This window comes from Engystomops pustulosus, chromosome 7, assembly GCF_040894005.1.
Source record: "Engystomops pustulosus chromosome 7, aEngPut4.maternal, whole genome shotgun sequence".
NCBI classification, from domain to species: domain Eukaryota; kingdom Metazoa; phylum Chordata; class Amphibia; order Anura; family Leptodactylidae; genus Engystomops; species Engystomops pustulosus.
Genome location: NC_092417.1, coordinates 98358213 through 98385268, shown reverse-complemented (window position 1 = coordinate 98385268; position 27056 = coordinate 98358213). Strand labels below are relative to the sequence as shown.

Here is a 27056-nt window from a genome sequence, read left to right as displayed (position 1 = left end):
ATAGCTCAATTTTCTCTCTGTATGCCACTCATGGGACTTATAATTATCCTCCATATATCTCCTCAAAGTTAAAGAACATTGCGTTTACTGTACATGATTTTTACATTATTCTCTTTTCACTACACTCATTGGCTTTGTGTAACAATGTGTATGTGGATTGAGAATTAGTAGAGCTAGAGGCAGTAAAAGAATTAATCTCGTAGACATATCAAACCTCTTATTGAACTAAAGTAAAAAGGATTGGATATGTCTAAGGTTTAAGGTTTGTTTGCAAGGAATCTCCAGCAACTTAGAGACATGTAACAATAATCAGACACCTTATAGATACCTACAGAATTTGTGTGAAATTATTTTAAATAATTATCATTTTCCAAATGTAAAGCATCAGTAGAACTCTTTTTTGCATCCACAGGAAATGTTAGTCTACCAATGAAGGGATAATCTATGTTTAGTATCTTATAAAGGAGCTCCATTGGATGAGATGTGCACTGTTAATTATAGACATATGTCGTAATTCATAGATAGAACAGTAGTTGGCAGGGATGGTCTATATGATTTCTTGGGCAGCAGTTGTAATGGCTCCCTTCTATAAACCTAGATAAGAATAGACTGTCCTTACCCATTACACTTGGAATGGGTGGAGGAAAGACGATCCTTCTGATACCAGTGAGGGAGGTGTATGAAAGGGTATGGTATTATTTTGTTGTACTGTGAAAATAGTTTGCTGGCTTTGGTTAGATATTTTGAGCGGTATTGTAATATGTGCTACTGTTGAGGAAGTACATTGTTCATTGTGCTTTCGGGGTGGTATATTGTACTACCCTGTGGTGTTTATTGTCATTAGGGTGCAAATGGCTTATATGGTAATGCCAGCATCATGCCAGTATGGTAATACTGGAATAGATCAGTGGTATCAGGTGCACACTTTACATTTCAGAAGCCAAACTTTTGTTTAAACTGGCTGTGTATTGAGATACTATCAAGGTTCTCACTCTTGTCCCAAAGGGATGTATAGGGGCAGTCTGTGTGATAACAGTCTTCAGGTAGTGTAATGGATGTACAAAACCTAAGACAAAACAGGGAGTCAGTTTGTCCTTCTAAAAAGTGTAGAAACATTTATTGAGCTTTACTTTAAAAAGCCAAATGCAATATATATAAAATATCAGATTAAATACAGTGCAACTCCAAATAAAGAATGTTGCTATAATTCAACCCAGTACATGTTAGCAAAGATAAAACGGACATATCTACGCAGTATTTAGGCCGCATGCACACTGATGTATACCCGCACGGCTACAGCCGGGCCGCGATGGAGAGGAAGAGGGATGACCATTGAAATGCACGACATATGGGCCGTAACACTGGGAAAGAGAGGATATGTCCTATCTTTTCCCCACGTATGGAGCATTACGCTGCCGCATGTGTGGCCATTTCTGTCTATGGGGGGTGTATGTAAAGCCGCAAGCTTGAGGTCGTATATACGTACCCCTATGGTCTGTATAAGTAAAATAAAATCATACAACAATTAGAATAACAAGACCAGTGTCTCTATACTTATCTACGGCCATATCCCCAAACAAACTCTGTTGAAACCAAAGGAGAATTGATAAATCACTTACCCATATTCATTTAGGAATGTAGCAGGTTTAAGTGCCATTTCGTTGCCAGAAATTGGATGAGTGGGAATAAAAACTATAGAGATGATGTCAGAGGAACACAATGTCACATGGGGCTCAAATTTTGTTGCTGTAAAATAACAGTTGTTGAGCTTCTTTAATGCACAATAACATTGATTATAAATCTAATCTCACTTTTTCCTTGTGTTTAATGGGAGATTTTTTTCAGATTTTTTTGAGACATTTGTTACAAATGTCTCAAAAATGTTGCACAAATGTTGCAAATCACTTCTTTCCATTTTCCTTCATAAAGTTTTCCTTAAGTATGCTTTTGTCTGGAGTTTTTTGCAGCAAAAAATTTTAGACAATTTGAAAAAAATAAATGTCATTAGCGACATTAAGCACATCTGGAATAGAAGATAAATGTGTCTTACTGACGAAAAACAAATGTCCGGCGGACATTTTAAAATGTCCCAGAAAGGCGCGAAAAATTGCAATGCTGCAAAGAAATATCTCAAAAAAGACAGAAAAAAACAGGAAGAAAAATAAAGATAAATGACCCCCTATATGTGTCTGTAACAATATATATACCTCTACTATCATCTTTGGCAATATCAATGAAAGCTTCTCCTGCATATGGCTGTATGTAACATAGAATACATTAGGGTTAAAACTGCAATGTAGATATCTAATTTTTTATTAGATTTTTCTTAATATTATGATAATACACAGTCACTTTTATTATCTTCTTTCCTGTTCGGTCATTTCAGTTTCTCCTGTAGAGGGCAGTCTGCTTCCATCATAGTACAATTTCTACTAATATTATAAAAAAAAAACCATTTATAATAACTATTATTAAAATTATAGCAGTCCAAGTCTGTACAAACCACACCGAGCTGTGGGATATGGCGGTGGACCTGAAAGAACAAAAATATAGCAGTCATGTGCAGGTTGGGATTTTGCTGACCAATCTTAAGAGATTAAAATGAATAAAATGGTAAGATAGCAAAAGATGATAAACAAAACAGTATCCAGTGGGAGAAAATGATAATCCTCCATTGAGATGAAAGCTGTGGATCTAGATAAAAAGATGCTGTGAACAATAACAAAAACTATGCTTAATTATACAGCAGAACAAAAGGAAATGCTGTATACACCAGCAGCAGCATAATATGGCATAGTGTTTTGTATTCAAGTAATATTATTCAAGAGAAAAGACATTTTGTACGGGAACCTTTGCTTTGTGCTTGATCTGCAGTATCTCACACATGAAGGATACCTTCATTACTCTACCCAGTTGTTAAATCAGCTTCTAATTTTTGAAGTATCCGTTTATATGAAATGGTCTACCTGCTGTTCTGCATGTTTGTAGAGGAATATCAATATTAATTTTGGACAATTTCATTCTAAGATCAAAGATATTTCTTTGATTATTTGTTTTTTGGTCTGCTTAGTTGGAAATAGGGAAAGACAAACAGCTTGAAAAGGAGGTCAGAGGTGCTTGAAAATGATGTGAAAACAAACCAGGGGATGTAAATCTGAAGAGATGGCTTACTATGGAAAAAAGCTAATTTCTAGGCAACTAATGATGTAATATGGAGCAAAGTCTGTCTGCCGATCTACCTGAAGAAAGGCAGGCAGCACTCCAAACGCAATTGAAAAGTCGAGGTGAAATGTATTTCATGTGCAGTAATGTTTGGCTTTATGTTTGCACATACAATACCTACAACCTACAAGAGGTCTTGTCAGGACATAAAGGCACTGCTCCCCTCATTTTTAGGAGCTTGTACACAGTGCTGCAGTGGACTTTCTTTTTTTATCTATCTCATTCACTTTCCATAGATTTCCATCTATCTTACAGTTGCTTAGCATAAAAAGAAGCATATCGACAATTGTGAATTTCTGATACTCAGGTGTATTGGCAACGGCCATATTCTTCCCAAATTCGTTGGAACAATCAATTGAAGAACGTATTGCCAACGTATTTCAGATTAGCGCTGCTGTGGTGTTAATGGACAGTCACATCACATTAAGCCATTCATTAGATCAAATCCAATGGGCTTCATATTATGTTGTGTCATGATCATGCTCTTAAAGGAAATTTACAATCAAAATGAAGCATGGAAAAACCAGATACACTTACTCATAGATCCAATCACAGTGACTGTGGTAATCTTCTTATAGTTGTTATCCATGTCCTCCATCCTTCAAATATCAACTTTTAAAATTATGCTAATGAGCCAGAGAGGTTTGGGGGTGTTACAAAAGCCCCTCCATGATAGAGATTCACAGACTGTTCTACTATGCAGGAGCTCCCTCCCCTCCTGCTCTCTTGGTGCTCCTTCCTCCCTCCCTCTGCCTGCTGTCATCTCACTCATTGGGAGGGGAAAGTGTTACTGCATAGTATGACAGCTACAGCATGGAGGGGCTATGGTAATGCCACCCAGAGCTCTTAATAATAACAATTCTTTATTTATATAGTGCACACAGTTTACGCAGCACTACACAGAGCTTGCCAAATCAGTCCTTGTCCCCATGAGGCTCACAATCTAATCAACCTACTAGTATGTTTTGGAGTTCTTCTTGCTCATTAGACATAAATTTAACAGTTGATTTCAGATGGAAGGAGGCTATGGATAGTAATCTGTGTGGGATATATAAATAAAGAATTATTATAAAATATGAGAACATTACCACAGTCACAGTACCTGGATCTGTGAGTTAGAACTCCTGGTTCATCATGATGGATTTTGGATTTCTTTCCCTGACGTCTTTTTATCATCTGTCTTGCACTTATATCTTAATCATATATCTAAAATTATCTTGAAAGCATTAACCAGAACTCTAACTTCTTTACATACCCCAAAAAATGTTGAGTACTTTATATACTTGGGGTGCCATGTTTTGTTCTATTCTCCAATTCTTTCTCAAGCTGACGTCAATGTATCACAGAAAACTTTATATATGGAAAGCTTTACAATCATGTGATCAGTTCATGTGTTAAAGATACAGTCAATCACATTCACATGAACTGATCACATTATTGTAAAGCTTTCTGTATATCAAATATTGTCATGTGCTTGAGGAAGGCTCTATGGATAGATCACCCAAATCCTTTGCTTTTCTAGAGATGTGCTACCTGATTCTTTTTGGATATAATTTTAGGGGCCTGGTTCTTCCATTGGAGTGTGCACCCTATTGTACTCTGCAGGTGCTATTGCTCTTCACTCAGTAAAATGTATTCATTTTATTTATCAATCTATCTATCTATATATCTATCTAAAAATAAAAAAAATAGGCGGCACTCCAAATTGGTGGAACAAATTCAAGTGGTCTTTATTCCCAAGCTGCTACGTTTCATTTCATCCAAAGCCTTTCTAAAGGCTTTCTCTTATTTTTATTATTGGAGGACGTGGCCGGTCCTTTAGTGCGGGCACCCAATTATTTATCATTTTTAGCAGTGCTGCTATCTATCCATCTATCTATCTATCTATCTATCTATCTATCTATCTATCTATCTATCTTATCTATCTATCTATCTATCTATCTATCTATCTATCTATCTATCTATCTTTCTTTCTTTCTTTCTTTCTGTCTGTCTATCTATCTATCTATTCTCATTTTTTTCTCTGTCTCACATTCATCTATCTCCTATCTACATATCTTGCTCTTTCCTATGTTCACTTTATTTGTGAGCATTTGTCATATCTATCTGATCATCCCCATGCCTCTTGCTTTATATATGCAGTCATGCAGACTATTGGTCTCTGTTATAACGTACATGGTTGATTTAGTAAATAAGCTGAAATAATTGCATCTGCACAGTATGAATGTTTTATATGTGTCTGTGTTTATAAATCAAAAGTGAATACATTTGCTCATTTAGAACGTACCCAATAGGAAGTCTATATATTGCATCAATTACATCCTATTTATGTTTTATTATCCTGGAATCACATTGTTTGCTTAATTAATTATATATGCTATAAAACATGTTTTCATTATAGTTGATAAAGTGGACATTTTTCTGAAAATTTAGGAAATTTCGACACAAATGTATGCTCGGGCGAGCATACAGTTGCATGCAAGAGAAAGCGCTCCTCACCCCTCCCCTGTGCATTGAAAGCCTACGGCTGTGGCGCAAAACCAGCAAAATATAGGACATTTGCTACATTTGCTGTGCAGCTCACCACACCGTGATTGGGTGCCATAGATGTTTATGAGGGCAGTATTGCGGCTATAAGGCCTGGTTACCAATCGCATGCATTACTCTGAAAACACATATGCCATCGGGCCGAGGCCCGCCCCTGTGCACTAGCGTTGGATTATGAACTCAATGCTAGAGGAACGTGTGACCATAGCCTGAGCCAAACAGGAGCAAGGATGCACAAAGCAGTGGGATGATTTGTGATTGGGGGCCCGCAACATGATTGAAAAGTGGAGCCCAGGAAAGAGGATACTGGTTGGCTAGAACCTGCAAATAGATGTGATCTCAGTCACCTGATGCATCTACAGTAAAGAAAAATAAACTGGGGAATTTGTTACATAACCTAATCATATTATTATAAAAATACAAAGAATGGTTGAGATGCTGTATTCTATATATCTACATGCAGTACAATGATGGTACAATTTGGTGTCCTTTGATTTAAAAACTATATACAAAGTCTGGCCTTAGCAACTCTGTAACATTACAATTGAAACCTCTAAAACACTAATTGTTGCTCTGATTCACTCTTGTCTAGACTACTGTATCTCCCTACTAATCGGTTTTCCACTCACTAAACTCTCTCCTCTACAATCTATTTTTAATGTAGCAGCCAGGCTTGTCTTTCAGACCAAACGCTACATGGATGCCTCCAGTCTGTGCCAGTTTGCCCGGCTACTTCTGAATACCTGTGCTTTTCGATCCGCCAGTGGTCTTATTATTATTCTCTTTCTTAATTCGGACCTCCCACTCACGTCTCCAGGACTTCTCCAGAGCTGCACCAAGTCTCTGGAATGCCTTACCCGGTCTATCAGACTAATAACCAACCCCCATGCCTCAAACATTAACTCTTTTATTAACTCATTTATTTAGGTAGGCCTATCACACTAGCTAACTGCATGCAACTATAACTGTTTATTAAACAAGTCTGGGTACTCCCCCTGTCTGTTAAATGGAAAATGCTTCTCTGCAGTCCCACTGACTATGGACTTTATATATAAGATGGCGGCTGATGGTTGGTTTAAGCAGCATTTTTATATTTATTACATTATTTTTATTCCATCCCTTTATAAAAATGTCTGGACCATTATACAAGCTCTTATACTCCTTGTGTCACCCCCTCATCCTCATAGAGCACATCCTATTATTTCATATGACTGTAATTTCTTATTTTATTTGTATGTTCCCCAGAATCTGTAAAGAGCTATGGAATTTGATGGTGCTATATAAATAAATATGCTTATTATTATTAACAATGTTGCTAAGGAAATTTTGTTCCTTAGACAACATGTATTCTACATGCTGTATATGGCTTACTGTATCATGGAGCAGCAAGAGATCTGTGTCTTCATCTGTTTCCTGTATGTATTCTGTCCTAATTGGTTACAGGTTTGGTTTCTCACTATTTTAATGGCTAGTTAATGAGAGAAATAGAGGAGAGATGGCAGAGGAGCTTACTAAATATTTTATTCATTTGGTAGAGAATGGAAATCTCTTCATAATTAAGTTATTTGGAGCAGGGTGTATAGAGTGTGGAGAGTACACAATATAAATGAAACAGGGCTTGCTTATTAATTCCCTGTTATTTAAGGGAACCTCTCACCACATAACTGAATCTTTTACCTAAAAATAGTTTCCCTTGCATCATCATAAATCAATATTATATTATATTACCTGGCATCAGAGGGGGTGAGTCCTGCTTAGCTGGCCATTCCCATTTACTCCTGCCCATATCTTTATGCCTCCTTATTATTCAGCAGTTCGTGTCATGTGACTAAAGTGATGTAATTTAAGGTCCTATACTCTTTACATTTCCAAAATGTACCCCATGTATGGGTCACATGACATGAATGTAACACAAGGGACCGTGAAAAAAAAAACTGACACAATATTTCCCATCTGTACACAGAGCTTAATAAGTCTTGAGTATTTGCGGACGGTCCCTAAGTACAAGGAGGTAGAGCAGTGATTTGAAGAGACACCAAGCTGTATGTCAAAATAAGGGGGAGTGGTGCCCTGGAGAAAACAGAGAGTCATATCTTGAATAATAGAGTCAAGTAAGCTAATTTGGATATCAGAAAATTAGCTGTAACTAAGGTACAGTGCCTCACTGGCAGCTAATTTAAGGTGATATGGGGAGGACTTTTCATGTAAATTCTGGTGATAGATCTTCTTTAGAAGAGATTTTACATACATTATTTGGCACACAAAGTTGTTTGGAGCAGTATATTACAAATAGGTTCAATATTACCTTCTTCATACACTTATGGACTTTCTTTAAATGGTAGATATTCTTAAAGCCCTGATGCACATTTGTATATGTCAACCACAATTGATCATCAATAAGACATCAGTAGAAGTGCCAAAATATTGACAAGTTTATCCATTTTACGTATTACCTATATGTAACTAGGGGCATAACTACAGCAGTAGCAGACATAGCAGCTGCTATGGCGCCCACAATGTCAGAGGGCCTTGGAATCCCACCTAACACACAATGGAGGATATATTATTATATACAAATTATGCTGCATATCGTACAGCACAATAATATGTATATAACAGTGCACATCTACCACAGTACACAGCATGAATCGGCAGCTCAGATAAGAAATGGCGGACTAGGGATCTCTCATCTCTAATTCCTGCTTTGTGACTTCAGCAGCTACTGGAGAAGATATGTGTATAAATGTATGAATATTGTAGAACTAAATCAGGGCATAAATTGATGCACGTAAGTGGCTAAATGTGTGAGAATACAAATATGTGTATTTTCTGAGGGGGGGTGGACCCATTCAAAAGTATGCTATGGGGTCCTGCCTCTTCTAGTTACGCCCCTGTAAGAGAAACACAGCTTGTAATCTCTGTGCTATAGAGATATTAATTGTGGAAAAAAACCTGAAAACATTATACTATCTATTTTTTTAAGACTTGCTTAAAAGTTTGTATTCAAACTCCCTGTATATAATGTGATCATGGTTTATTTTTATAGCAGGTTTTGTTGCTGGCGGTTTGTTCTCATTTAGATGTATAATGTTGCCATTTCTCTACATTTTCTGTGTATCAGCTCTATAGCTGCAGCTAAACTGAAATTAATCTGAGCATTTAAAGAAAAAGTGTGAAAAATCTGAGTTGCAGATTGCAGTTAACAGTTTGCCACTTGAATTGTACTAAATGATGGACCGTTTAATTACTGACAAAATGCAGGTTGTTTGCATGGTTTACCTAATACATAACTTCTGCTTCTCTGCATTATTGTACAAGTTAATGTAGCCGCCATCCTGCATAAAGAGCAGGAGTTAACATTTCATTGTTGCACAGCAAGAGTTGTTAATGTGTTTTATATACAGTACAATCTGTCACTTTTAAAATAGTATCTCTGGTCATTAGCTCCACACAGAAAATCACACATTAAAGGGATTGTATCACCAAAGAAAAGTGCTCTGTTTTTGTTATTTTATGTGAATCTAGCATTTAGGATTTTTTAAATTTCCGATTTCACTAACTATAATAGGTGAATAATAATTTTCTATTTTTGTGGTGGGCAATTCCTCATACGACATCGCACACTGTTTTTACTATATGTGTCCCTGGCCTGAGTACCAGCTAAATGATGTTTATTGTGGGAGCCATTCATATAACAAACTGGTGATTAGTAGATTATTGAGAGGTGGAACATATATAGGCAATTCTCGGGTTACGATATGTTCTGAAAGTTTGTTCTTAAGTTGAATTTGTAGGCAAGTCGGAACTGTATATTTTATCATTGTAACCCCACCCAAAAAAATTTTGTCATAAGAACCAGGATTAACAATAAAACTTAATTGCAGAAACCTTTGATAACTGTTATACGTAGCTGTTTATTGTAGCCTAACTCCAAAGTACAGTAATTTACTAACATCCAGAGGTCTGTTTGTAACTAGGGGTCATCTGTATGTCGGGTGTTCTTAAGTCAGGGACTGCCTGTACAGTATTACTACAATAGCATCTTGTTATCTCTGTATCCATTCTTTGGTTTATGTAATAATAACATGAAAAAAAAAGGGAGAAAGGGAGCCAGATAAATTCAGACAGTGATAGACTCTTTGTAATAGTCACAGTAAAATTATTTTCTACAGTTAATTAATTGCATGTGCCATCTCTAAATATGTACGGTATACAGTAATATGCTACTTACTGACTGCCAAGAAGGAAATGATGAGCATTGTATCACATGACTAATCACCTCTTAAGTAAACCACTACTTTACCAGTATTTCACCAATACAATCTATAGGCGCTTTACGACATTACAGCACATTTATTGACTAAGGCATCATTCAGATGGGCCATGTAGGCCATGATCTGTTGGCGTGATTTGCCATAGACCTCTATGGCTCGCCGCCTATCTGCCTGTAGAGCAGGGCCGGATTAAGGTTGGTGGGGGCCCTTGGGCGCAAAATCTGGTGGAGGCCCCCACTGATTGTAGCGTGCACACACGTCCTCCTCCTCACTAACTACTATCCGCCTTATCCTCAGTAACACCGCTACATACAGCTGCCTCATCCCCAGCGCCGGATTAAATGAGGGGCTCCTGGGGCTCGAGCCCCGGGGCCCCCACCACTTTCACTTTTTAAGGGGCCCCCACCAGTTTCCGTCAGTCAGCGACTCAGCTCAGCTGAGTCACTGACTGTCTCTGTGTGCAATGCGCAGCGGCCCGTGGCCAGTAACACAGCTACATACAGCCACCTTTTCCCCAGTAACACAGCTACATACAGCCGCCTCGCCCCCCAGTAACACATCTTTATATCTACCTTCACCCCTACCAGATATGCAGTCCCATGTAACATACACCTCAGCCTGCACAGCAACACACACACACATTCACTATGTAGAGCATATACATAGCATATACAAAAACACACATCATATATATACATATATTTAAAGGTGCACCTATATATGTGCATATAAATTTATGCGTGTATAAATACAGTATATGCATCTATGCATATATCCACAGCATATACATACACTCACCGGCCACTTTATTAGGTACACCATGCTAGTAACGGGTTGGACCCCCTTTTGCCTTCAGAACTGCCTCAAATCTTCGTGACATAGATTCAACAAGGTGCTGAAAGCATTCCTCAGAGATTTTGGTCCATATTGACATGATGGCATCACACAGTTGCCGCAGATTTGTCGGCTGCACATCCATGATGCGAATCTCCCGTTCCACCACATCCCAAAGATGCTCTATTGGATTGAGATCTGGTGACCGTGGAGGCCATTTGAGTACAGTGACCTCATTGTCATGTTCAAGAAACCAGTCTGAGATGATTCCAGCTTTATGACATGGGGCATTATCCTGCTGAAAGTAGCCATCATATGTTGGGTACATTGTGGTCATAAAGGGATGGACATGGTCAGCAACAATACTCAGGTAGGCTGTGGCGGTGCAACGATGCTCAATTGGTACCAAGGGGCCCAAAGAGTGCCAAGAAAATATTCCTCACACCATGACACCACCACCACCAGCCTGAACCGTTGATACAAGGCAGGATGGATCCATGCTTTCATGTTGTTGATGCCAAATTCTGACGTTACCATCCGAATGTCGCAGCAGAAATCGAGACTCATCAGACCAGGCAACGTTTTTCCAATCTTCTACTGTCCAATTTCGATGAGCTTGTGCAAATTGTAGCCTCAGTTTCCTGTTCTTAGCTGAAAGGAGTGGCACCCGGTGTGGTCTTCTGCTGCTGTAGCCCATCTGCCTCAAAGTTCGACGTACTGTGCGTTCAGAGATGCCCTTCTGCCTACCTTGGTTGTAACGCGTGGCGATTTGAGTCACTGTTGCCTTTCTATCAGCTCGAACCAGTCTGCCCATTCTCCTCTGACCTCTGACATCAACAAGGCATTTCCGCCCACAGAACTGCCGCTCACTGGATGTTTTTTCTTTTTCGGACCATTCTCTGTAAACGCTAGAGATGGTTGTGCATGAAAATCCCAGTAGATCAGTTTCTGAAATACTCAGACCAGCCCTTCTGGCACCAACAACCATGCCACGTTCAAAGGCACTCAAATCACCTTTCTTCCCCATACTGATGCTCGGTTTGAACTGCAGGAGATTGTCTTGACCATGTCTACATGCCTAAATGCACTGAGTTGCCGCCATGTGACTGGCTGATTAGAAATTAAGTGTTAACAAGCAGTTGGACAGGTGTACCTAATAAAGTGGTCGGTGAGTGTATATATACAGTAGATGCATATATACACATATATACACAGTAGATGCATATATACACATATATACACAGTATGTACATATTTAGGGCTCATTCACACGGCCGTCTGGGGGGACATACATGCGGCCGCAAATTTGCGACCTCAAATACGTCCCCATAGAGGGCAATGGCGGCCCGGCAGTGGTACAGTGCCACACATGTGTGGCACCAATCCGCGCTGTACACTGCAAAAAGATAGAGCATGCTCTATCTTTTAGTGTGTGTGCGGCCGCCTGACGCTGTTTTCTATGAAGAGAGGAGGGATCACCTCCTCCCCCTCTCCAGCACACGGCGGTGCCCGCATGTTGGGCATACCTCGTGTGAATGTACCCATACACAGTAGATGCATACATACACACACATCTATACAGTATATACACGTATATACAGTAGATGCATAAATACACACACATTTACACAGTATATACATGTATATACAGTAGATGCATACATACACACACATTTACACAGTATATACAGTAGATGCATACATACACATATATACACATTTACACAGTATATACACGTATATACAGTAGATGCATACATACACATATACACACATTTACACAGTATATACACGTATATATACAGTAGATGCATACATACACATATACACACATTTACACAGTATATATACATATATACATTTGATGCATACATACATATATACACATTTACACAGAATATACACATATATACAGTAGATGCATATATACACAGTATATACACATATATATACAGTCGATGCATATATACACAGTATATACACATATATACAATAGATGCATATACAGTATACACATAATATACATCATATATACACACAAATACATATTTATATACTTACCTTTAAGGTTCACCGGGCACGGCGTGAGGTGGGTGTTTGAGCTGGTGGGGGGTCTTGCAGGTGCTTGTTCAACCGGGGGGGAGGGAGGGCGCGGCTGCATTTTTTCCGGCGGGGGGGAGCTGCGGAGGGTGGGTGCTTTTTCGGGCGAGGGGCGGCAGGGTTGCTTGTTGGTCGATCCGGGGGCGGCGGTGTTCGCGCGGGTGCTTTTTCCAGCGGGGGTGGGGGGGTGGGGTGTCAGCGGGGGTGGTGGTTCGGTTTGTGACGGAGGGAGTTGCGGAGGGAGAGTGCTTTTTGGGCAGAGGGCGGCGGGAGTACTAGCATTGTAGCGCAGGTGGATAGGCGGGCGTGTTGGTGGTCGACTGTGCTGTGGGCGTGCGGCTTGGCCTTGCAGGGGGATGGATGGGGGTAGGCTCGAACATGGAGGCGGATGGGCGGGTGGGGAGGAGGTGACCTATGCTGTGGAGGCGGGCAGATGGAAGTCATCTGTGGCGGGGAGCAGCCGGCTTCAGGGAGGTGGCGGCAGGGAGGAGGGGAGCCGCGGGGTGCAATCTGGTGGGGGCCCCCTTGGGAGCAATATGGTGGGGGCCCCAGGGCTCGAGCCCCGGGAGCCCCGCCTATAATCCGGCCCTCCTGTAAAGGGAGAAGGAATAAAAAGAATTACCCCCCTCCTTCTCCCGGACCTGTGCTCTTCCAGGATCTGGTCCGGGGCTAAATAGACCCTTTACAAATAATGTTTCTGACTACATTTCTCATGTCTATCTTTTGGCCTGACATGGTGGCATTAACCAGAAGCTCAACTTTAGTTAAAACGAAAATTATTATATTTCCTCAGCTATAATTGGGGATCTTCATTAGAGCTGGCTAGTAATATACCTGGATTTAGGGTCATCACTGACAATTTCTGGATGCCACCACCACAGTAAGCCATGAACCTCCTTGATAATTCACGGCTAGGGAATTATTAGGTTCATTTCTGTGGATATGTTCCCTTTAAGGCCTTAGTTTTTCATAATTGTATTCCTTATTACCAGCAACAAATTGTTATTAGTCTTGTTATTATCTATGTATGGATAGCCTTTTTGAAGCCTCCTATCCCTATCATCTTTCCAAAAACTACCTATTGTATTTATACATATCTGCATTACATATTCTGTACATTGGCTTTATCCACTGCATTGTATGTAGCCTTTCCATATTAATACTACTGTACTTTCATGAATCTCAAACATATTCTCCACTGATATAATCTCTTTCTTCTATGAACTCTGGATAATGCCAATTGATTTAACATTCATTGTCAATAATTACAAAGTGTTTCCTTTCATTGGATCTCAATATTCACATAAACTGATTAAAGCAGCTCAAATTATAGTCACTTGAGAGCGGGCATTAATGGCATTAAACATTAATAGTCTACGTTCGTAGCTATGCAGTGTATGCTAACAATATCATGATGTATTAAGCACAGTATAAATTGTATTACTTGCATAGTATTACCTATAATGTTAAATTGGTAAAAGTATGAGCAGCAATAGTATATATTATACCCAAAAGTGTTGTGTTTAAATATCTCCCTTAACTAGATTATAATCTATACTAAAAGCTTTAACTATCTGATTAAAATTTAGAAATAAGATGTTTGAAGTACCTGGGATGTTGAGTGCAGTGCAGCCTACTAAACCTTTATGTTTATGAACAATTATTGCTATTTCTCTCTGCATTGCTCCTTGTTACAAGGGCTGGTAAGCAGGATAGTTCATGGCTTAGTCAGGTCTTCTATGGACCATCTGTAGTGTTCAGGCTTTTTAAGGAGGGTTCTTTTTCCCCTAGTGAATTGTGGTCTTGTGTCTTCTGTGGTCTATATGTTATGTATGAGCATAGAAAGTTTGAACTATATGGCCCAGCTTCAGTCTGTGTCATCACAGCCCTTAAAGTCTTTTTTTAAAATGTATTGGGTTTAACTTGATTTAAAAAAAACACTCCAACCATATTTTGTTTTCAGCTAAGTCATTGGTTACAAAGATGTTGGCTGTGGAAGCTGTTGTAATGTTTTAACTAATAATAATTAGTATTAGTGGTTTTATAGGAGAATGATTAAAAATGATCAGTGCAATAAAAAAGAGGGGGGAATTCATAAAGGCCATGTTCCCACCCCCATTCCGGCGGATACATCAAGAGACATAGGCCTCTGTATGTATTCATTAGGTGGCACGTTTGCCAGGCAAAACTATTCTAGGTCAAAGGTTTTTTAATTCATTTTCAAATAAATTGAGGCATTGGGGAACGGGGTGGGGACAGTGACTCACTCACCCAAGGGCCCATCTAAAGCTGATGCTGGTTCCTTCTACAAAACCACCATCAACTATCATATGGCAATAGTTATAAGACTGTTTTCTAGAATACACTTTGGACGCTATTTCCATTCTTAGGACCTCTTTATTTGTCAGGCTCCCCAAGGCCTTAAAATAACATCTACATGTCTCTTGTTAAAAAAGTGTCTTTTGTGGATGTCTGGTTGTCTGTAGAGATGAGCGAACATACTCGTCCGAGCTTGATGCTCGTTCGAGCATTAGCGTACTCGAAACTGCTCGTTGCTCGGACGAATACTTCGCCCGCTCGAGAAAATGGCAGCTCCCGCCGTTTTGCTTTTTGGCGGCCAGAAACAGAGCCAATCACAAGCCAGGAGACTCTGCACTCCACCCAGCATGACGTGGTACCCTTACACGTCGATAGCAGTGGTTGACTGGCCAGATCAGGTGACCCTGGGATAGACTAGCCGCTGCCCGCGCTGCTCGCGTCATTCTCTGTCTGGATGCCGCTAGGGAGAGAGCTGCTGCTGGTCAGGGAAAGCGTTAGGCTGTTCTATTAGAATAGTGTTAGGCAGGAGTGATTCTACAAGAACCCAACAGCCCTTCTTAGGGCTACAATAACGTTATACATTTTTATTTTTTGTTTGCTTGTGGCTGGGCTTGCTGGCACTAGTAGTGCAGCTAGTACCATATTGTGAGGAATTTGCAGGGGGACTTGCTACCGTTGTGTTTAGCTCTTAGTGACACACATATCCACCTCAAACACCAAAGTGGGAAAATTTATTAGGGGTTGGATTTCAATTAGGCACAGTCTGTCATTTCCTTTTTATTTTACGTTTATTTTTTCATAACTCAGCGTCATCTCATCAGTGTGCTTTCATACTTGGCTAGAAAATAGCCAAAGGAGAATCCAAACGGCTTACTTACGCCTACAATAGCGTTATATATATTTTATTTCTGGTTGATCTGCTGGTGGCTGTCCTTGCTGCAGTGCATATACTAGCCAATTGTGAGGAATTTGTAGTGAGACTTGCGACCGCTGTGTTTTGCGCTTAGTGACGCACATATCCATCGCAAAGACCGAAGTGGGAAAATTTATTAGGGGTTGGATTTCAATTAGGCACAGTCTGCCATTTCCTTTTTATTTTACGTTTATTTTTTCATAACTCAGCGTCATCTCATCAGTGTGCTTTCATACTTGGCTAGAAAATAGCCAAAGGAGAATCCAAACGGCTTACTTACGCCTACAATAGCGTTATATATATTTTATTTCTGGTTGATCTGCTGGTGGCTGTCCTTGCTGCAGTGCATATACTAGCCAATTGTGAGGAATTTGGAGTGAGACTTGCGACCGCTGTGTTTAGCGCTTAGTGACGCACATATCCATCGCAAAGACCGAAGTGGGAAAATTTATTAGCGGTTGGATTTCAATTAGGCACAGTCTGCCATTTCCTTTTTATTTTACGTTTATTTTTTCATAACTCAGCGTCATCTCATCAGTGTGCTTTCATACTTGGCTAGAAAATAGCCAAAGGAGAATCCAAACGGCTTACTTACGCCTACAATAGCGTTATATATATTTTATTTCTGGTTGATCTGCTGGTGGCTGTCCTTGCTGCAGTGCATATACTAGCCAATTGTGAGGAATTTGGAGTGAGACTTGCGACCGCTGTGTTTAGCGCTTAGTGACGCACATATCCATCGCAAAGACCGAAGTGGGAAAATTTATTAGGGGTTGGATTTCAATTAGGCACAGTCTGCCATTTCCTTTTTATTTTACGTTTATTTTTTCATAACTCAGCGTCATCTCATCAGTGTGCTTTCATACTTGGCTAGAAAATAGCCAAAGGAGAATCCAAACGGCTTACTTACGCCTACAATAGCGTTATATATATTTTATTTCTGGTTGATCTGCTGGTGGCTGTCCTTGCTGCAGTGCATATACTAGCCAATTGTGAGGAATTTGGAGTGAGACTTGCGACCGCTGTGTTTAGCGCTTAGTGACGCACATATCCATCGCAAAGACCGAAGTGGGAAAATTTATTAGGGGTTGGATTTCAATTAGGCACAGTCTGCCATTTCCTTTTTATTTTACGTTTATTTTTTCATAACTCAGCGTCATCTCATCAGTGTGCTTTCATACTTGGCTAGAAAATAGCCAAAGGAGAATCCAAACGGCTTACTTACGCCTACAATAGCGTTATATATATTTTATTTCTGGTTGATCTGCTGGTGGCTGTCCTTGCTGCAGTGCATATACTAGCCAATTGTGAGGAATTTGGAGTGAGACTTGCGACCGCTGTGTTTAGCGCTTAGTGACGCACATATCCATCGCAAAGACCGAAGTGGGAAAATTTATTAGGGGTTGGATTTCAATTAGGCACAGTCTGCCATTTCCTTTTTATTTTACGTTTATTTTACGTTTATTTTTTCATAACTCAGCGTCATCTCATCAGTGTGCTTTCATACTTGGCTAGAAAATAGCCAAAGGAGAATCCAAACGGCTTACTTACGCCTACAATAGCGTTATATATATTTTATTTCTGGTTGATCTGCTGGTGGCTGTCCTTGCTGCAGTGCATATACTAGCCAATTGTGAGGAATTTGGAGTGAGACTTGCGACCGCTGTGTTTAGCGCTTAGTGACGCTCATATCCATCGCAAAGACTGAAGTGGGAAAATTTATTAGGGGTTGGATTTCAATTAGGCACAGTCTGCCATTTCCTTTTTATTTTACGTTTATTTTTTCATAACTCAGCGTCATCTCATCAGTGTGCTTTCATACTTGGCTAGAAAATAGCCAAAGGAGAATCCAAACGGCTTACTTACGCCTACAATAGCGTTATATATATTTTATTTCTGGTTGATCTGCTGGTGGCTGTCCTTGCTGCAGTGCATATACTAGCCAATTGTGAGGAATTTGGAGTGAGACTTGCAACCGCTGTGTTTAGCGCTTAGTGACGCACATATCCATCGCAAAGACCGAAGTGGGAAAATTTATTAGGGGTTGGATTTCAATTAGGCACAGTCTGCCATTTCCTTTTTATTTTACGTTTATTTTTTCATAACTCAGCGTCATCTCATCAGTGTGCTTTCATACTTGGCTAGAAAATAGCCAAAGGAGAATCCAAACGGCTTACTTACGCCTACAATAGCGTTATATATATTTTATTTCTGGTTGATCTGCTGGTGGCTGTCCTTGCTGCAGTGCATATACTAGCCAATTGTGAGGAATTTGGAGTGAGACTTGCGACCGCTGTGTTTAGCGCTTAGTGACGCACATATCCATCGCAAAGACCGAAGTGGGAAAATTTATTAGGGGTTGGATTTCAATTAGGCACAGTCTGCCATTTCCTTTTTATTTTACGTTTATTTTTTCATAACTCAGCGTCATCTCATCAGTGTGCTTTCATACTTGGCTAGAAAATAGCCAAAGGAGAATCCAAACGGCTTACTTACGCCTACAATAGCGTTATATATATTTTATTTCTGGTTGATCTGCTGGTGGCTGTCCTTGCTGCAGTGCATATACTAGCCAATTGTGAGGAATTTGGAGTGAGACTTGCGACCGCTGTGTTTAGCGCTTAGTGACGCACATATCCATCGCAAAGACTGAAGTGGGAAAATTTATTAGGGGTTGGATTTCAATTAGGCACAGTCTGCCATTTCCTTTTTATTTTACGTTTATTTTTTCATAACTCAGCGTCATCTCATCAGTGTGCTTTCATACTTGGCTAGAAAATAGCCAAAGGAGAATCCAAACGGCTTACTTACGCCTACAATAGCGTTATATATATTTTATTTCTGGTTGATCTGCTGGTGGCTGTCCTTGCTGCAGTGCATATACTAGCCAATTGTGAGGAATTTGGAGTGAGACTTGCGACCGCTGTGTTTAGCGCTTAGTGACGCACATATCCATCGCAAAGACCGAAGTGGGAAAATTTATTAGGGGTTGGATTTCAATTAGGCACAGTCTGCCATTTCCTTTTTATTTTACGTTTATTTTTTCATAACTCAGCGTCATCTCATCAGTGTGCTTTCATACTTGGCTAGAAAATAGCCAAAGGAGAATCCAAACGGCTTACTTACGCCTACAATAGCGTTATATATATTTTATTTCTGGTTGATCTGCTGGTGGCTGTCCTTGCTGCAGTGCATATACTAGCCAATTGTGAGGAATTTGGAGTGAGACTTGCGACCGCTGTGTTTAGCGCTTAGTGACGCACATATCCATCGCAAAGACCGAAGTGGGAAAATTTATTAGGGGTTGGATTTCAATTAGGCACAGTCTGCCATTTCCTTTTTATTTTACGTTTATTTTTTCATAACTCAGCGTCATCTCATCAGTGTGCTTTCATACTTGGCTAGAAAATAGCCAAAGGAGAATCCAAACGGCTTACTTACGCCTACAATAGCGTTATATATATTTTATTTCTGGTTGATCTGCTGGTGGCTGTCCTTGCTGCAGTGCATATACTAGCCAATTGTGAGGAATTTGGAGTGAGACTTGCGACCGCTGTGTTTAGCGCTTAGTGACGCACATATCCATCGCAAAGACCGAAGTGGGAAAATTTATTAGGGGTTGGATTTCAATTAGGCACAGTCTGTCATTTCCTTTTTATTTTACATTTATTTTTTCATAACTCAGCGTCATCTCATCAGTGTGCTTTCATACTTGGCTAGAAAATAGCCATAGCAATAGGATAGCATTGTTTGGTTTTAAAAACTAAAAAACACAAAAAAAAATTAAAAAACACAAAAAAAAGTTAAAAAAAAAATTAAAGTTATATAACTTTCATTTTCAAAATGTTTAACCCGAGGGCTAGGGGTAGAGGACGAGGACGAGGGTGGGGACGTGGGCGTCCATCTACTGCAGGGGTCAGAGGCCGTGGTCCTGGGTGGGGTGAGACACCACCTGCTGATGAGGGAGCAGGGGAACGCCGCAGAGCTACACTCCCTAGGTTCATCATGTCTGAAGTTACTGGGACTCGTGGTAGAGCACTGTTGAGGCCAGAACAGTGCGAACAGGTGATGTCGTGGATTGCCGACAATGCTTCGAGCAATTTGTCCACCAGTCAGTCTTCCACGCAGTCCACCCATGTCACCGAAATCGGCACTCCTCCAGCTCCTGCACCTCAGCCTCCTCCCCCCCCAGTCTGCCCCCTCCCAGGAAAATTTGGCATTTGAACCGGCATACTCTGAGGAACTGTTTTCTGGACCCTTCCCACAGTCACAAACCACTTGTCCGGTTGCTGCTGAGCAATTTTCCGATGCCCAGGTTTTCCACCAGTCGCAGTCTGTGGGTGATGATGACCTTCTTGACGTAGTGGAAGAAGTGTGTAAAGAGGTGTCCGACGATGAGGAGACACGGTTGTCAGACAGTGGTGAAGTTGTTGTCAGGGCAGGAAGTCCGAGGGGGGAGCAGACTGAGGGATCGGAGGATGATGAGGTGACAGACCCAAGCTGGGTTGAGAGGCCGGGTGAACACAGTGCTTCTGAGACGGAGGAGAGTCCTATAGCAGAACAGGTTGGAAGAGGCAGTGGTGGGGCCAGACGGAGAGGCAGGGCCAGAGCAGGTGCATCAGCGCCAAATGTGTCACGAAGTGAAGCTCCCGTGGCGAGGGCTCCCGCAGCGAGGGCTAGATTTTCAGAAGTCTGGAGGTTCTTTAAGGAAACACCGGATGACCGACGGACTGTGGTGTGCAACCTTTGCCAAACCAGGATCAGCAGGGGTTCCACCACTACTAGCTTAACTACCACCAGTATGCGCAGGCATATGAATGCTAAACACCCGAATCAGTGGCACCAAGCCCGTTCCCCTCCGGCCGTGCACACCGCTGCTCCTTCCCCTGTGTCAGCTGATAGTCAGCCCCCTGCCCAGGACTCTGGCACAAAAACCCCATCGTCGCCTCCACGATCCTCCACAGCATCCACCAGCGTTCAGCTCTCCATACCCCAGACGCTGGAGAGGAAAAGAAAATATAGTGCAACCCACCCGCACGCCCAAGCCCTTAATGTCCACATCTCCAGATTGCTTAGCCTGGAGATGCTGCCCTATAGGCTAGTAGAGACCGAGGCCTTTCGCAACCTCATGGCGGCGGCCGCCCCTCAGTATTAGGTCCCCAGCCGCCACTACTTTTCCCGATGTGCCGTCCCAGCCCTGCACCAGCACGTGTCAGACAACATCATCCGTGCCCTGACCAACGCCGTTTCTGACAAGGTCCACCTGACCACGGACACGTGGACGAGTGCTGCCGGGCAGGGCCACTATATATCGCTGACGGCACATTGGGTTCACTTGGTGGAGGCTGGGACCGAGTCTGACCCTGGGGCTGGTCATATACTGCCGACGCCGAGGATTGCGGGGCCTACCTCGGTCCAGGTCTCAAAGGCCTACTATGCCTCCTCCTCCTCCCACCCCTCCTCCACCTCCTCCTCCGAACTACCATCCGTGGGCATGGCGCCATCAGTCGCTAGCTCTAGGCACAGCAGCAGTGCCGTCGCTAAGCGACAGCAGGCGGTGCTCAAACTGCTGAGCCTAGGCGATAAAAGGCACACCGCCCAAGAACTATTACAGGGCATCACGGCGCAGACTGATCTGTGGCTGGCACCGCTGAACCTGAAGCCAGGCATGGTTGTGTGTGACAACGGCCGTAACCTGGTGGCGGCTCTGCAACTCGGCAGACTGACACATGTGCCATGCCTGGCCCATGTGTTAAATCTGATAGTTCAGCGTTTCCTCAAGACGTGGGCGTCCATCTACTGCAGGGGTCAGAGGCCGTGGTCCTGGGTGGGGTGAGACACCACCTGCTGATGAGGGAGCAGGGGAACGCCGCAGAGCTACACTCCCTAGGTTCATCATGTCTGAAGTTACTGGGACTCGTGGTAGAGCACTGTTGAGGCCAGAACAGTGCGAACAGGTGATGTCGTGGATTGCCGACAATGCTTCGAGCAATTTGTCCACCAGTCAGTCTTCCACGCAGTCCACCCATGTCACCGAAATCGGCACTCCTCCAGCTCCTGCACCTCAGCCTCCTCCCCCCCCAGTCTGCCCCCTCCCAGGAAAATTTGGCATTTGAACCGGCATACTCTGAGGAACTGTTTTCTGGACCCTTCCCACAGTCACAAACCACTTGTCCGGTTGCTGCTGAGCAATTTTCCGATGCCCAGGTTTTCCACCAGTCGCAGTCTGTGGGTGATGATGACCTTCTTGACGTAGTGGAAGAAGTGTGTAAAGAGGTGTCCGACGATGAGGAGACACGGTTGTCAGACAGTGGTGAAGTTGTTGTCAGGGCAGGAAGTCCGAGGGGGGAGCAGACTGAGGGATCGGAGGATGATGAGGTGACAGACCCAAGCTGGGTTGAGAGGCCGGGTGAACACAGTGCTTCTGAGACGGAGGAGAGTCCTATAGCAGAACAGGTTGGAAGAGGCAGTGGTGGGGCCAGACGGAGAGGCAGGGCCAGAGCAGGTGCATCAGCGCCAAATGTGTCACGAAGTGAAGCTCCCGTGGCGAGGGCTCCCGCAGCGAGGGCTAGATTTTCAGAAGTCTGGAGGTTCTTTAAGGAAACACCGGATGACCGACGGACTGTGGTGTGCAACCTTTGCCAAACCAGGATCAGCAGGGGTTCCACCACTACTAGCTTAACTACCACCAGTATGCGCAGGCATATGAATGCTAAACACCCGAATCAGTGGCACCAAGCCCGTTCCCCTCCGGCCGTGCACACCGCTGCTCCTTCCCCTGTGTCAGCTGATAGTCAGCCCCCTGCCCAGGACTCTGGCACAAAAACCCCATCGTCGCCTCCACGATCCTCCACAGCATCCACCAGCGTTCAGCTCTCCATACCCCAGACGCTGGAGAGGAAAAGAAAATATAGTGCAACCCACCCGCACGCCCAAGCCCTTAATGTCCACATCTCCAGATTGCTTAGCCTGGAGATGCTGCCCTATAGGCTAGTAGAGACCGAGGCCTTTCGCAACCTCATGGCGGCGGCCGCCCCTCAGTATTAGGTCCCCAGCCGCCACTACTTTTCCCGATGTGCCGTCCCAGCCCTGCACCAGCACGTGTCAGACAACATCATCCGTGCCCTGACCAACGCCGTTTCTGACAAGGTCCACCTGACCACGGACACGTGGACGAGTGCTGCCGGGCAGGGCCACTATATATCGCTGACGGCACATTGGGTTCACTTGGTGGAGGCTGGGACCGAGTCTGACCCTGGGGCTGGTCATATACTGCCGACGCCGAGGATTGCGGGGCCTACCTCGGTCCAGGTCTCAAAGGCCTACTATGCCTCCTCCTCCTCCCACCCCTCCTCCACCTCCTCCTCCGAACTACCATCCGTGGGCATGGCGCCATCAGTCGCTAGCTCTAGGCACAGCAGCAGTGCCGTCGCTAAGCGACAGCAGGCGGTGCTCAAACTGCTGAGCCTAGGCGATAAAAGGCACACCGCCCAAGAACTATTACAGGGCATCACGGCGCAGACTGATCTGTGGCTGGCACCGCTGAACCTGAAGCCAGGCATGGTTGTGTGTGACAACGGCCGTAACCTGGTGGCGGCTCTGCAACTCGGCAGACTGACACATGTGCCATGCCTGGCCCATGTGTTAAATCTGATAGTTCAGCGTTTCCTCAAGACATACCCCAATCTGTCAGATTTGCTCACGAAGGTGCGCCGCATCTGTGCGCATTTCAGGAAGTCCAGCACAGATGCTGCCACTCTCAGGGCAGCGCAGCGCCGCCTCCAACTGCCCGCTCACCGACTGTTGTGCGACGTGCCCACGAGGTGGAATTCAACATTAACCATGTTATCCAGAGTTTACCAGCAGCGCAGAGCGATTGTAGACTGCCAGATGTCAACTTCCACCAGAACTGGTAGTCAGGTCAGTCAGCTTCCTCAAGTCTACAATGAGGAGTGGACGTGGATGTCTGATATCTGTCAGGTGCTGAGTAACTTTGAGGAGTCAACACAGATGGTCAGTGGCGATGCCGCCATCATCAGCCTCACCATCCCGCTGCTTGGCCTGTTGAAAAACTCTCTGATCAGCATGAAGTCGGAAGCTTTGCGCTCGTCACAAGAGACGGGGGAAGAAGATTCCCTTGTTGATAGCCAAAGCACCCTCAGGTCTGTTTCTCAGCTCATATCGGAGGAGGTGGAGGAGGATGAGGAGGAAGAGGAGGAGAATGTTGGCGAGACACAAGAGGGGAGCATTGCTCAGACCTTCACTGTTCAGCGTGTATGGGCAGAAGAAGAGGAGTTGGAGGAGTTGGAGGAGGAGGAAATGGGCAGTCAGGCCAGTGAGGGGAGTGAATTCTTGCGCGTTGGGACTCTGGCGCATATGGCAGATTTCATGCTAGGCTGCCTATCCCGTGACCCTCGCGTTCAAAGAATTTATTCCAGCTCCGATTACTGGGTATTCACTCTCCTGGACCCACGGTACAAGCAAAATCTTTCCACTCTCATCCCTGGAGAGGAAAGGAGTGTGAGAATGCATGAATACCAGCAGGCCCTGGTGCACAAGCTGAAACAGTATTTCCCTTCTGACAGCGCTAGCGGCAGAGTGCGTAGTTCTGCGGGACAAGTAGCGAGGGAGAGTAGGCGAGCAGGCAGCTTGTCCAGCACTGGCAAGGGTACGCTTTACAAGGCTTTTGCCAGCTTTATGTCACCCCAGCAAGACACTGTCACCTGTCCCCAGTCTCGGCAGAGTAGGGCTGATCTTTACAGAAAGATGGTGAGGGAGTACGTAGCTGACCATACCATCGTCCTAAATGATCACACAGTTCCCTACAACTACTGGGTTTCAAAGCTGGACATGTGGCACGAACTGGCGCTGTACGCCTTGGAGGTTCTTGCCTGCCCTGCCGCTAGCGTCTTGTCCGAGCGGGTTTTCAGTGCAGCTGGTGGCATCATCACCGATAAGCGTACACGCCTGTCGACTGACAGCGCTGACAGGCTGACGCTTATTAAGATGAATAAAGCCTGGATTTCTCATAATTTCCAATCTCCACCAGGTGAAGGAAGCTCAACCTGAATAATTTATGCACTCCTCCTCCTCCTCCTCATTTTCCTCCTTCTCCTCCTCTTTGTACACTAAAGCAGAGGAAACTGGCTATTTTTTGACAGGGCCCACTGGCTCTAGCTATAGTACTTTATGCATTTAATTTTTCCTCTGTTTTAAACAATTTTTGGGAGTGCCACATACAGGCACTCAATCTATTTCATTTTTCTGGAGGGCCACCTACCTGCTCCTCTGGTTTGAAAACTTTTTTGGACTGCCACATACAGGCACTCAATCTATTTCATTTTTCTGGAGGGCCACCTACCTGCTCCTCTGGTTTGAAAACTTTTTTGGACTGCCACATACAGGCACTCAATCTATTTCATTTTTCTGGAGGGCCACCTACCTGCTCCTCTGGTTTGAAAACTTTTTTGGACTGCCACATACAGGCACTCAATCTATTCCATTTTTCTGGAGGGCCACCTACCTGCTCCTCTGGTTTGAAAACTTTTTTGGACTGCCACATACAGGCACTCAATCTATTTCATTTTTCTGGAGGGCCACCTACCTGCTCCTCTGGTTTGAAAACTTTTTTGGACTGCCACATACAGGCACTCAATCTATTCCATTTTTCTGGAGGGCCACCTACCTGCTCCTCTGGTTTGAAAACTTTTTTGGACTGCCACATACAGGCACTATCCAAATTAAATTGTCTCCATAGCAGCCTCCACACGTTGTCTCCATTGCTACCTCCAAAAGTCGTCCATATAGCTGCCTCCATACATCGTCCCCTTATCAAACGAGGTGTGTCAGGCAGAAATTTGGGTTGTTTTCATGGATTCCACATCAAAGTTGTTAACTTTGTCGCCACCCTGCTGTGTTATCCACAAAATATACTGGCAAACTTTTATGATTAACCGATATTATTTCAGCGCTTCTTGCGCATCTGTTTACATTCCCCTCACCCGCCATATCCCAAACTTATAAGAACGCTACTACACTTAACTTGGTGGAGGCTGGGACCGAGTTTGACCCTGGGGCTGGTCATATACTGCCGACGCCGAGGATTGCGGGGCCTACCTCGGTCCAGGTCTCAAAGGCCTACTATACCTCCTCCTCCTCCCACCCCTCCTCCACCTCCTCCTCCTCCGAATTACCATCCGTGGGCATGGCGCCATCAGTCGGTAGCTCTAGGCACAGCAGCAGTGCCGTCGCTAAGCGACAGCAGGCGGTGCTCAAACTGCTGAGCCTAGGCGATAAAAGGCACACCGCCCAAGAGCTATTACAGGGCATTCCACATCAAAGTTGTTAACTTTGTCGCCACCCTGCTGTGTTATCCACAAAATATACTGGCAAACTTTTATGATTAACCGATATTATTTCAGCGCTTCTTGCACATCTGTTTACATTCCCCTCACCCGCCATATCCCAAACTTATAAGAACGCTACTACACTTGATCTTATACAAAAGGTTCTTAGAAGTGCTGTTTGGGGAGTAGCCTAGAGACAGGGGCTTGGATTGGCGAAAGCTCGCCTGGCAGCGGAGCGCCAGCTCCATGCCAAGATCCAACTAACATAGTTTTAACTGCAGCACCTTTAATCTACTACTAGTTCACTGCCTCCATACATGGTCCCCTTATCAAACGAGCTGTGTCAGGCAGAATTTTGGGTTGTTTTCATGGCTTCCACATCAAACTTGTTAACTTTGTCGCCACCCTGCTGTGTAATCCCCAAAATATACTGGCAAACTTTTATCATTTACCGATATTATTTCAGCGCTTCTTGCGCATCTGTTTACATTCCCCTCACCC

At 43.4% G+C, this 27056-nt stretch overlaps 1 long non-coding RNA gene across 1 annotated transcript in view; it reads right to left on the bottom strand.

Moving 5' to 3' along the window:
* Positions 1 to 1012: 1012 nt before the first annotated feature.
* The window catches only part of LOC140070629 (uncharacterized), a 66368-nt gene continuing 40324 nt past the window's right edge, over positions 1013 to 27056 (bottom strand). The window contains exon 3 of the long non-coding RNA XR_011848965.1: positions 1013 to 2533. This is a non-coding gene — a long non-coding RNA (uncharacterized lncRNA). The remainder of the gene's footprint in view (positions 2534 to 27056) is intronic.